The sequence below is a fragment of the Onychomys torridus genome, chromosome 17, assembly GCF_903995425.1.
Source record: "Onychomys torridus chromosome 17, mOncTor1.1, whole genome shotgun sequence".
Taxonomy (NCBI): Eukaryota; Metazoa; Chordata; class Mammalia; order Rodentia; family Cricetidae; genus Onychomys; species Onychomys torridus.
The window spans coordinates 52,486,647-52,500,299 of record NC_050459.1 but is presented as its reverse complement, the minus strand read 5'-3'; positions in this window follow the sequence as shown (position 1 = coordinate 52,500,299).

Here is a 13,653-nt window from a genome sequence, read left to right as displayed (position 1 = left end):
GGTTGCCTCTCAGAAGTTGAGGGTAGGCTCCTTTTGTTATAGACACCACACACATTGGATACAAGCCTCAGATGACTTGATTTAGTCTGACCTGAAAGATTCTTTCCTGTAGTCTTAGCTTCTATGCTTCTAGAAAATACCACACAAGGTGCCAAGGAAAGGAAGTAATTAAATACTCTTAACCAGCTGTAACACTTATGAAGCACAACATTGACCATAAATTTCAGTAAGTGATACTCACGTGTTAGTAATATAATTGGGCTTAAGGCCCAATCAACAGGAGGGAAATCATATCTAGTGTGGAAAATACAGCCAGCTTCCCAGGGTAAGTGAGGTCATGGACGTTTGAAAAGTATTTATTATCACCACTTTGCTAGACAGGTATAACTTTTAACTACATTTTAAACCTTATCCTTCACTCATAGATAAGTACAGTTTCCACTGAATCAAAGAACATCACAGAAAACCACAACTGGACACAAATGTAGAGATTAATGGATCATGGGGAGCCCTGCCCCAAGGATCCATCTAAATCACAGTTCCTGTATCTGTGGTTCAGAGAACATCATGCAAGAAGGGGCAGAAAGATTGTTAAGAGTCCAAACACCTGGACATCTGCAGTCAAATAGTGTCCTAGAAATGGCTGAATAAACAAGTCTGGAACAACATTATTTAAGTGTTAATGTGGGATGGGGAAAATTGTGATCCCACTTATTGTTCATACAATGCAGGGTGGTCAGCAATGAAACTATATACCCACAACAAACAAACAGACAGACAAACAATTTTTTGAGTGTTTAAAGTCATGACAATGTATAAAATGGGTTAGATGTGGAGAGCCTAGTCTTGGCAAACCATTGCAGAGTCAGTTATGTCTAGGTATTAGAAAGGAGGAAATTATCTGTTCTGGTAGTGATAAGAATGATCAGTGGAGGGCAGATCAATGAATGTGTAGAGAGGCAGAAATGATAAGACTTAGAAATTGACAAATGAGACTTTGGTGGTAAAATGGATGAGAAATCTTATATAACCTTTTGCTGTCTATCTTCTGAATTATTATAGCGATAGTGGCATCAATACAGAGAGGAAAATCAGAAGGATCTTATCAAGGGAATATATCGAGTGTTAAATCCTGCTGAAACATCCAGTTATAGGTATTCAATATTGAGTTTGAAATATACATTGGGCTTCAGAGGAAGGTTTGTGTGAGTGAAAATAGATTTTCATGTCAACTGTGTAAAAATGGCTTTGAAAGTTATGGAAAGGAAAATGTAGATGAAATTACCAGAGACAATATATAGTAGGGAGCAGATGATAAGGACTCCCTGACTTAGGGTATTGAGGAAAAACAGAAACAAGAAAAGGAACCATAGATGTGGTGATATATTGTCTACCCTAATAAAATTTGCCTGAAGATCAGAAGACAGAACAAGCCACTAGGTTAAACACAGAGGCCAGGCAGTGGTGGCACATGCTTTTAATCCTAGCACTTGGGGTGCAGAGAGCCATCTGGATCTCTGTGAGTTCAAAGCCACTCTGGACTACATGATATTGACTCAGTCTAGGAGAGAAACAGAGCCAGGCAGTAGTGGCACAAAGCTTTAATTCCAATACTTGGGAGTCATATGCCTTTAATTCCAGCACTTGACATCTCACACCTTTAATCCCAGTCTTTGGGAAGCACACAAGCCATTAATCCTAGTACTAGGAAGGAAGTGATGGCTGGGCAGAGAAAGGGTGGGTGTGAGGAGACAGGAACAGAAGCTTTTCAGGCTGAGGAGCCCTAGGTAAGATGTGGCAGGGGTTTATTCTTTTGTCTCTTTGAGTTTTCAGCATTTACCCCAATATCTGGCTCTGTTTTTTTTTTTTTTTTTAATTAAAAGACCATTTAGTAATTCGTGTAATAATAGAAGTTTAAGGAAAGATGGATGGAAAGAATTTCTGTTCTGCATAGTGTCAAACATACTGTATAATATAAGAAGAGACAATTTCACCAAGAGTAATGGGAGTTGTTGAGATAACTGCATGTCTCATGATTCCTTTATTTATTCATAGCTGGTGCATCTCTGTCTGTCATGATTAGTAGTAGTAGTAGTGGCCTTTATCATATTGGCATTTCCCAAAATAGAAACAATAACAGTTCCCACTCCAGAAGTTTTCAAACCAAGAGGGAGCTTACATTTCCTCCGTTTGAAGCTACTGTTTTCCACACACTCTGCTGAAGGCTTGCTCTGAAGGAGCTTCAAAGAAACCCATTCATTTGCTTTTCATGTCTCATAGATGTGCCTCAACTTATAGTGGAGTTACCATCCTATAAACACAGTGTAATTTGTAAACATTGTAAGTTGTGACAGGGTACTTAATGTAGTTATCTAAGCAAACATTGTAGCTTAATACCACATATACTGTAAAATGTGTGTTGTTCACTCTCTAAATTGACCATGTAACTAATGGGAAATCGTAGCTCATGGATAACAGAAGTATCACAAGAGACTGTTGGGAAAAGATTGTTATTCAAATTCAAAGTCCAATTCCTACTAAATGTGTATCACTTTCATACCATCCTGAAGATCAGGTCAATTAAAAAGTAGATCATGCCATCATAAACTTGTGACTACATTTAAAATAATAACCTCCAAGCCTTTATTATGGTTTTTGCTTCCTAAGGGCTAGACATGAATCCATAGGAACTAAAGAGAAAGACAAACTGAAAGATAATTATTCTGGCTCCTCGTGATAGCTCATTGTTTATACCAATCAAGTTTATTTTCTTTACATACAACACGGAGACAATAATATTTGTCTCCATTAGTTTAATGGGAATTAAGTTTGATAACATGTATTGTTTTCTGGCAAATATAATGACTCAATAGCTACTAGCTCATCTTATTATTGTTGTTGACCCTTAAGTCACAAAATAGACATTTGTAGAAATCCACTTTAAAAAAAATGTGGCCTGACCACAGAGATCTGAGCACCCATCTGTGTTTCTCTGTCTCTGTTGCTGGTGCTACTCTTGTTATTTCTTGTCTCTGTATACCGTGATTTAAAACTCTGCACTCAAATCCCTTCTTCTCAGCATTGTTTATTGCTTCATTTGAAAATAATAAGGTATAGCAATAATTGAACCAAGGCTACCCCTCTATTCCTAAGGGAGGTAGTTGTAATTATGCAGAACAGAAGGTAAAAATTAAAATTTGTGGGCTATTTTATTATGCTGTACAAAATATTCATCACAGTATTAGTAAAAGAGCCATAAGCTTTAGGAGACCTGCAAAACTCAGCAATGAATGAACGCAGTGCTAGTGAGGAGACAGAGTCATTATAATGCAGGAAAATGCCCGTGTTTCATTAAATCCACAGGGAACCAGCACTGGGTTAGACTTGTGGGAATCAATAGATCATGTTCTTCATCTTACAAGAACAGTGATACCAAAACGACTCAGATTTATATACATCATAAATAGCGGTATTGGACTTTGGCTGCTCCCCCGCCCCTCCCCCCACTTCTCTTGTTTCTTCCTGGAGTTAAACTTCTTATGCTGGAATTTATGAGACAGTAAAAAGTTAGTGAAGGGGAATCAACTGAGGCCAACTACTAGGTGGGGAAAAATCAAGTTCTCATGTTTAGACTTCCCATCCTCACATTGTTTAATAAATATTAGAGGGGTGATATTAGCAAGTGTTTACAATGGCAATTCATTTTCATGGCTTTGCCTCATTGACCGGAGCAAAGAAATTAATAGCTTTATTTCATTTTACAGTCTAAGCAGCACATTGTGCATAATATCCAAGCTGCTTCGATGATGGATGTGTTCATGGCGTCTTATGGCTTTTGATAACAAGTGCATATATCACATAACAAGAAGTAAAACAGATCCGTCATGTGCTGTGCTCATCTCACTCAATTTTCATTATGGTGTTTTTTATTCACACACACTGCACAAGATGTACATACTTGACTGCTTGCCTGCAATCTTATATATTTCAAACTCCACATATTGCTGTTTTGAAAGTCTGCAGGGATGGTCTTTCTACTTCATACTCTTTGAAATTGATTTGGTAGAAATAGCACAATATTTCAAACCACCTCATTGCCAGCTAGGCATTAGAAGCATACTAAAAAGCCTCTTTATGTTGATGATATCTTAGTTATACAGACTTACTCAGTAACAGTTGTAGCCTTGGCATGTTTCAGAGCTCTCTCTGGTGACCACACATTTTCTTTTTTTTAATTAAATGCGGATGGAATTCTCCTTAAGTTCATGTGTATAGTGAACTTCAGGGATGATACCATCTCACATGTTTCATTTATAACTTTCAAAGATTCTCCAAGTTTCATGAAATTTTTGATAAGATGACAAAAGCATTTATTTTTTAAAATTCAAGAAGCACAGACAGGGGTCCTTAGTCCATTTCCATAGGGGGGCAGTATAGGATCAAGAAGAAAACATGAGAACTTGGAGGTAGTTTCCTGTGCTCTAACCTTATAATTAAAGTACTTCCTGCAATGGGAGTGGATGGTATTTTGAACCACATTGATAAATCTATGGGTTACAACGTGTGAGTGAGAACAGCATGCATCATAATCACCGCTGTTGACCCATTTGTCTCTCCTTGCACAGAATATTGATCCCTCCCCCTCCAAGAATGTAAGGCAGATAGCACTTAATAAAATTCCCTCTCCTTAAACTCTGCTTGCTAATATATTCCTGTTGCCACTCATCTCTTAGTAATTTCCTGATGGATAACTATTGCTTTTTATAATTTAAAATCGTCTTGAAAAGTAGTTGCTACATTCTGGCAAAACTCGTTATTACTGGTAATTGCCTGCATAATAAATTCCAAGTACTAGATGGTTCCAGCTGAGATCAAAAGTGATCATTAACTCACCTATCAGCAAAACAAGGGTTTCTGGGGCTGCTGTCTTATGGTGAGCTCTCTTCTTTTCCACTTTTTAAAACGCTCCGCTTTCTTCTGTCAGGCTCACAGGTACCAGCTTTCACACATTTAATGCTTATCTTGTCTATGGGGCATTTGAGGGCTTTGAAAACTCATCTTTATTAATTCAGAAAGTGAGAAGCTGAGGGAATTGTTTATGTATCTGACTTAAAAAAATAAACTAAGGAGGCAGTTGAGTGGCATTTGGAACGTTCTAGGATGACAACTTCTCATTCAAATTGATGGTAGGAGAATTTCATAAGCTGATACAGGATCTACTGACTTGATGTTCTGTTTTTTCCTCCCAAAGAATTTTCTCTACACTTGGAAATAAAGATTAGAAGTGAGTACTTTTAACAACCAATAAATTTTCCTCTTGTTCATCCTGGTTCACTTCTTTTTTTCTTTTCCATAAAGAGACATGTTGGGTTAGTAGCTAATACTTCAGTCCAAGCATCCAGGAGGCCAAGGCAGAAGGACCACTATCAGTTCAAGGCTACTGTGAGCTGCACAGTGAGCTCCAGTACCTAGTGTGACATCTTATTTCAAAAGCCCTCCAAATCCCCAAAACATCCAGGAAGCAGATTGAATTTGGAAAGTGAAGGGGTTGAGAAAAACCTTCTTGAGGTGCCCCTTCCAGGAAGGAACTTTTGGAAAATATGACAGTGTGATTTGAGAGAAGAATAGAAAGTGACAGGTTCTCTCCTTGACCAAACTGTAGCCAGGCTTTTATGAACCTTTTGCTTAATTATAGACTGATTTTAGGCTTCTATGTGGATCTCTGCTGTAGTGGTAAGTTTTCTCTGGTCCCACCTGGACCCACCATCCCGTGGCCACTTGTAAAATAATCATTCAGAGGCTTAATATTAATTACCAATTGCATGGCCTGTGACAGGCTTCTTGCTAGCTATCTCTTATAACTTAACCCATTTCTATTAATCTGTATGTCGCCATGTGGCCATGGCGTTACCTGACCGCTAGCATGCTGCTGCTTTGGCGATGGGTTGGTGTCTCTCCTGCCTCTGCCTTTCTTCATTCTTTCTCCCTCCTTGGATTTTTCACCTGCCTGGAAGGGCTAAAGCAGCTTATTTATTAACTAATGGGAACAACATATATTCACAGAGTACAGAAAAACCTCCCTTAGCACTGCCCCTCTTCTATCTAATAAAAAAGGAAGGTTTTGGCTTTAATATAGTAAAGTTATAGATAACAAACAATTATTAAGCAAGAATTACAGTTACAATATCTAGTCTATTTGTATTTGGCAAAATTAACATATTTTATCATCTATCCTGTATTTGTGAATCTAAAGTTTCATATCTAATTTATCTCTTATCATAACCAAGGAAAATTATAATTATAACTATCTAGTTTTCAACTCTATCAAAGGTCCCAGCAGGATATACTGTTACCTAGATAAACAAAAAGTGCTTTGTAAGTAACTTCCAAAATTCTGGAAATGACAGAAACAGCTGGCTTCCTGGATAGTCACCCAAAGTTCCTCTGCAACTTTGGGGCATCCATCTTCAGCCTATAGGTCTAGAGTCTCTCAGTCACTTTCCCCTGTATCTTGTAGAATGTCTGGCAGTCTCCTCTGTGAAGCAGGAACCTGAAGAACCATCTTGTCTTGCAAAGTTCATTGGTCACCTTCCTATGGTTCCTGCATGTCCAGTTTATATAACATATTGTCAATCAGTTGGTGCAAGGGCCCTTTTTTGCCCAGTGGCTAACTTTTGCCACAAAGAAAGCAAACCATAATGAGTTTCTTCAATGCCCATCGTCCTCTTTGAAGTAATTGGTGCTGCTAGGAGCAGACATGTCTCATTGTCCAGAAAAGTCTAAGTTCTTAAAACACTTTAAATGCCATATTCTGTATGTCTTTGAAGTATTTGAAGATTACCTACCTACTTGAAATATATCTGTGTATACCTAGAAAACTTAACTAATATGACTCTATGTTTGATTATCATGGATGACTAATTATTAATCTTTATTTATTAATACATCACAATTTTAAATACATACATACATTACAATTTTAAATGAACTACACAAACATAATACCTTAAACAAGAGTAGAAATATACTTATAGTATAACACAATTAACTTTAAATTTGTAATAAACTAAAATCTATAGCAATGTAAAACATTTTAAACAAGTTGTTGCTCTTTAAAAGTAGATTCAATAATCTACCCTTTCATCCTATCATAGCTATATCATACATTTCTATATCATATCCTCCTTTCTTATTTTAGAAAGAGATAGACTATGACCAATAACAATTTGTGAATAAGAACCTAAACAGAGACAAACACCTAGAATCTATATTTTGGAAATGTGGGTATATTGTTCTAGGCTACTTCCTATTGAGTGGGGGTGCTGATAGTCTTATGGAGATAGAAAAAATTTTAGGATTATGGTCAAGTCCTGACTGGAGTAGTCTGTGAGGCTGTATTCTCTGAGCCAGTTGCCTTGAAGCTGTTCTGGATGTTGGATTATCTGGAGACCTCTCAGGGCGTCTTCCTTGATGGAACCATATTAACCTGGAAGGAATCCACAGCTTCTCATCTTCTGTGTAAAGAAAAACAGAACCTCTTTTCCCAAGCAATGTATCCTTAGACACAAATTTTGAAGTAAAGATACCTTTAAAATATACATATTGGTTAAACTCAGTAGCCTTTATAATTAAATGTCTCTCTCTAGTTAAACATATCAAAGACAACACAATCCAGATTCTCTGCATAATTTCATCTTTAAGTGGCTTATTATACTTTTATATGTTATATTTATTTATTTATAGTTTTTTGAGACAGGGTTTTTCTGTGTACTTTCTTGGAACTCACTCTGTAGCCCAGGCTGGCCTTGAACTCACAGAGCTCCACCTGCCTCTGCCTCCCAAGTGCTGGGATTAAAGGCATGCACCACCACTGCCCGGCCATATTATTTTATTTTTTAAGACTTTATTTTTATGACTATCTATATCCTTTCTCTTCTCTCTCTCAAGTCTAGGTATCATTTACATACTTTGTAAACCATTTAGAAGTTTATTCCATCTGAATCTGTTTTATAGTGCATCTATAATCCTTTTCTGATCATGGCTTTAAATTGCAGCATGGTTGAGACTGAAGTGGCAGCTTTGGCTGCTGATTCTGCCCCCCTCAGCTTCCCTACATGGTGGTGGTACATTTTCTGCCGGCTCTGGGAGCCATGCTCACTACCAAGTCTGGAAAGCAGTGGGTCTATTTCTCTATCCAGCAGCGTGCAGCCCAGCAACTTTTTTTTTTTTTTTTTTAACTAGGAAAAGCTAAAGCTAAATCCACCACACAGTGTGCTGTGTGGCTTGGAGACACCTCCGTGTGTGGTGGGAATCCACTGAGCTGTACTCAAGCTGGCATGCTGCAGGTTCTCTGTATCATGGCTTGCCTGAGAGACACAACTAGGAAGCTACTTTGGCTCCATTTTTGAATCACTTTTTAAACTTTCTCAGGTTTTGGGTGGAAATTCTTGCTACCATGTTGAGTGCCAAAACGTAGTGGTAAGTTTTCCCCCATTCCTGCCCAGCCCCACAGTCCCAAAGCTGCTTATAAAATGATCATTCAGAGACTTAATATTAATTACCAATTGCATAGCCTATGGCAGGCTTCTTGATAGGTAGCTCTTATAACTTAAAGCATTCCTATTAATCTATATGTTGCCGTGGAGCCATGGTACTACCCGTCTGTTGGCATGCTGCTCCTTTGGGGCAGGTTGGTGTATCCCCCACCTCTGCCTTTCTCCGTCCTTTCTCTCTCCTTGGATTTTCTGCCTGCCTCTAAGCTGCCTTGCTGTAGGCCAAAGCAGCTTATTTATTAACTGATGGGAACAACACATATTCACAGCACACTAAAAGACATCCCCTGCCACTCTGCTTTACCCATTTTCAGCAAGAACCCTGGCAAGAACTTAGTCAGAATCTTCTACCCACAATAATTGATTGGCCTTTTCATTCCAGGTGGTGTCTGATATCTCTGGTCCCATAGAGTGGGGAAGGGTCTCAGGAGACACCACTTGCTGAGAATTATTGCCACTTGATGTCTTGTTGGGTAGGGGGATTCAGTTTTCTTTAAGGATGTGGCCCCTGGTAGATTGATCATATTCCAGTCGATGGCCTCACACCTGTGAGTTTATAGGAAGCAAAATGGGACACAGTGGATTATTAAAAAAAAAAAAAAAAGCAAAACTCAACAACAAAGACAGATTTGGGAGGAGTTGGGAGTGGATATGAGGGGGTTGGGGGAGAGGTGGGAGATGAATATGGTAAAAATACCTTGTATGGATGTATGAAGTTCTCAAAGAATTAAAAAGAATTCTGCTACGTTGGGTGAGTCAGAATCCTTTTTTGATCCCGATGTTTCCTCTTCATAGTTCTGGGACCTGCATATGGCTTTTTGTCTGTAAATTTCCACTCCTCAATATGCACCTTCACCACAAAGCTCTGTTATAGACAGCCCTACAACTGTTCTGCTATGATATTCCTTCTTGAATAGTCTTCCTGACACTCATTAGGAGATGAATGGCTGTTTTATCCTTCAAACACTATGGTACTGAAAGTCTGATGGGGATATTTATTTGACATCAGAATACTAGATTGCTCACTCAGGATTTCAAGGGGCCCCTTTGAAGGCTTTTCTCACTCTTGGCTGGTGAATGAGAGACCAGCAGAGTCCGACTCTTGGACCATTGCTCTGGACAAATATGAGCTGGTTAAGACAGAGCTTGATTCTGAGCTGTATTACAGTCATAGGCTACTTTAGAAAGGAATTTCAATGCTCTTAACTAGACTATTTCCTGACGACTTTTAAACATAGGAATCTGAATTATCACTAGGGATGTTTAGGTAGTCTTTTGCTTGTCACAGGGCTCTATTAAAATTGTTTCTCCTTGTATGATTTTAGCTGAATTATATGGAATAACAAACCTTACCTAGATTAATGATTTACCTATTTTATCTGATACTCTTTCTAATTAAAAAGTTCTTCCCTTTTTCACAGCCTCCATTGATTTATGGAAGCAAGCAGCAGACTTCAGTGTGGGTTTTAAGAATTATCAGAACCAGTTTCAAACCTATAATAACCTCCTCACTCATCATGTAGACCTGATCTACTTACCTGCCATTTTACAGAAAAAGAGCTTCATTTCTGTATCTCAGCCATAATTTTACAGTTTTTTTTTTACATAATCCCTTTCATTAGTAGGTACCTTGTTACATATGTTATTATTTGAATGTCAGTTGATTGCCTTGGTGATTAAAACCAGAAAATAATAGCACAATTTATCTATGTGAGGAAATATGCTTTTCTCATCTATGCTTGACATGTGAATATATTGAATAAGTTCACCTATTAACTTAAAATATGTTTAAGTCAAATCTAGAGGTCATATTAAATATAGAAATTCCCAGGTATTAATGACTAATTAAAAATATACTGACAGACAATTTAGCCTGGCAATGGAAACATAAGAAAGACAATTTCTGGTGCTGCAGTTAAGAGCTAAGAGTACTTGTTGCTTTTGTAAAGGAACAGGATTCAGTTTCCAGAACCTACATGGGGGCTCACAGTTACCTGTAATTCCCATTACAGGGGATCCAAAACCATTTTCTGGCTTCTGTGGACACCAGGTATGTATGTGGCACATGGACATATACATAAAATAGAAAAGTTAAAATTAAGAAAGAAAAATTTAGTTTCATAATTCAATGGATTTCCCCACATCTTGATTATTGTTGCTCCCTTTTCATATTCCATAAGCATAATCCAGGTTTTTTTCTAGTGAACCTTAACTTGCAAGTCTTTACATAAAAATTCTCATTTTATTTTCTTGATAGTATAGAAAATATCAGTGAAAACACAAGGGATATAATTGGAAATAAAAACCAAAGAAGATCAATTCCCATAAGAGAATGTGTGAAACACATTGTTCTCAGTACATATGTGAATATCATTGTAGACTTTGAGATAGTTTTATTTGAAAGTACACAGGAATGAAAAAAATATATTGAATATAGATCACTGAAATGCATAGGCTATACATTGTCCAAGAAAAATAGTTTTTTTTTTTTCAGGTATTTGCTCTTTGTTACCAAAGTGATTACATAGAAAACATGGCAGTTTTATGACTGTGAGTATAAATTAAGGAATCTACATAATAAGTTCCCATTGATTTATAGATGGGAAACAACTTCCATAAATTATGTAGACATTTCTCCTCCTCTGTTTAGGATTATTCTAAATAGATTTAGACAGATAAATTCTATATAAGCCCACAGAGGAAGGAAAGTACAGTCTAATTGAGCGATTACCCCAAGTGGCTGGTGCTAGGCAAGTTAATGAGATGTGCTCATTTGGCTGAGACTTCCTTCCTTCTCCTTATTTGTGTGCTATCTCCAGAATGCATTCTCCTTGCCCCTGGTTTCTTAGAGCTTGAATAGAGTCAGAAAACTACCTACAAGAAGCTAAGCCAGAAGTTGCCATTTCCGAATAAAGTTGAGTCTTTTGTCATGGTATCTAAGCACTCTGAGCCTCCTGCTCCCTAGTTCTCAGTTCTCAGTCGTGATGTATCAAGGTTCACTGATAAAGCAATAATGCTGTCTCTGTGCCTTTGATATTTGAGATAATTTCCTACAAATGATTTTTGCCCTTTCATTATTCTTGAGTCCAGAGAATTGGCTAAACTGATGATATGTTTTTTTGTTTTTGTTTTTGTTTTTGTTTTTGTTTTTTGAGAAAGGGTTTCCCTGTGTAGTTTTGTGCCTTTCCTGGAACTCACTTGGTAGCCCAGGCTGGCCTCAAACTCACAGAAATCCACCTGGCTCTGCCTCCCGAGTGTTGGGATTAAAGGTGTGCGCCACCACTGCACGGCCCATGGTGTTTTTTAATGCCCCTCAGCCTCCTCTCAAAAACCTGTGGAAATTTGCAAACCTTACTTAGACAGCCACATGAAGATGTGACACATCTTAATTACTCTGCTTTTATTATATACTATCAATTGGTATTTAATAATAGATGTGTATTTTCAGGCTGAAGATCTTTGCCAAACTCTATATTCATACATTCATATTCTCAAGGTTTCCACCAAAGTCTTTATTTGGATAGCAGGTAATTTCTTCAAACTTGCTGTGGGAAAGAGGATTTATTATCTCCCCTGAACTCCCAAACTGACTTCATAAGCAGCCATTTTCTGTCTCATTTTATAGCAGCCCTCGCCCCTCAGTCATGGTCCTAAAGCCTGGCGTCCCTCCTGGACACTTCTTTTTCTTCAACCCTACTTGCAATCATTAGACAATCATATCATCAGAAACCTCAAAACACGTCTGGAGCCTGACCTTGTCATACCTTGTAATACCAGCAAACCTCTTGGCTTTTTCCACTTTTCACTCCAGTCCCCGTAGAACACCTTCTCTTCTTCTTAACGTCATGTCTTCTGTTTCTTTTTTATTTTAAAAACACCCTGATTACAATTAGTGCAGCTGTCAATGTGAAGAAACTATTTTGTAGCAATCCTCTCTGAGCCGAAACTCTTACAATATTTCTGGCCCCCTTTCTACTATATCCCATGAATGTTGGTATGGGGTGGTAGTGGATGTGAATCAGATGTCAATTAAACACATCCACTTACTTATTCTATGCACTTTGGTCAGTTGTGAGTCTCTGTATTAACCATCTACTACATAATGACACTTCACTGATAAACAATGAGACATATGTAGTATTTAGAAGGTAGTTCAATATTATGTTTCTTTAACAAAATAATAGTACTAGTTTTTTCCCTAGGCCCTATGATCTCCCTAACTACAGGTTCTTAGGCAGATCTATAGTACTAGACATAGAGTCCCTCTTTTGTAACAGGTCTTAATTTTAATTAAAAAGATGTTGGTTACCTCCATACATTCATGCCACTATTGCATAAATAGGCATACCTTGCCAGGAGAGTAGTTATTGTAGCATGCAGAATGCACAATTGGGTAAGACTGTTGATGGCTTTTCTCTCCCAACAAGTCTTCAAAGCACCCCCTGGTGCCATGAAAGCTAGCTAATAGGGAAGAAACCTTCTGGTTAGTACTAGCTTGCTATCACCATGTCCTTGTGTTCAAAATGTCTTCAGTAATAGGGCCTTATAATATCAAGTTCTGGAAGACTTATAATCAGAACATTTGCTTCAATTTTATTTAAATATGTGAGTATTCTGGATTCAGAAGTTATAAGGTGCTGTTTCATGGTGCTAAAGATGTATGTCAGTAGGTATGTTCATCTCCTACTGATACAAAGCCTTGAGTTAGACATTAAGTGTGCATAAACCAGGCATGGTGACACTCTCTTGTAATCCTAGCACTCAGGAAGTAGAGCCATGGGGGTTAGATTATCAAGATCACTCATCTTTGACTGTACAGCTCAACTTTTAAGGTAAGCCTAACTATCCCCAAAATGTTGTTTAACTCCTCACTTTATTCCTGGAACAAGCTAGTATCCTTACTATGAACTACATGACTCTATATATTCTGGATATTTACCCCCTTTTGACGTGTGAGCTCATTTTTTTGAACCTTTCTCCACATTCATACTTCCAGCAAGATATCCATGTTTCTATTGTAGATTCCACTCTGTCTTCAAGTTCTCTTCTCTGATTGGTTCCCTAGTCTTGAGTCATCATCCACTGTCCTCTTCTCTAATGT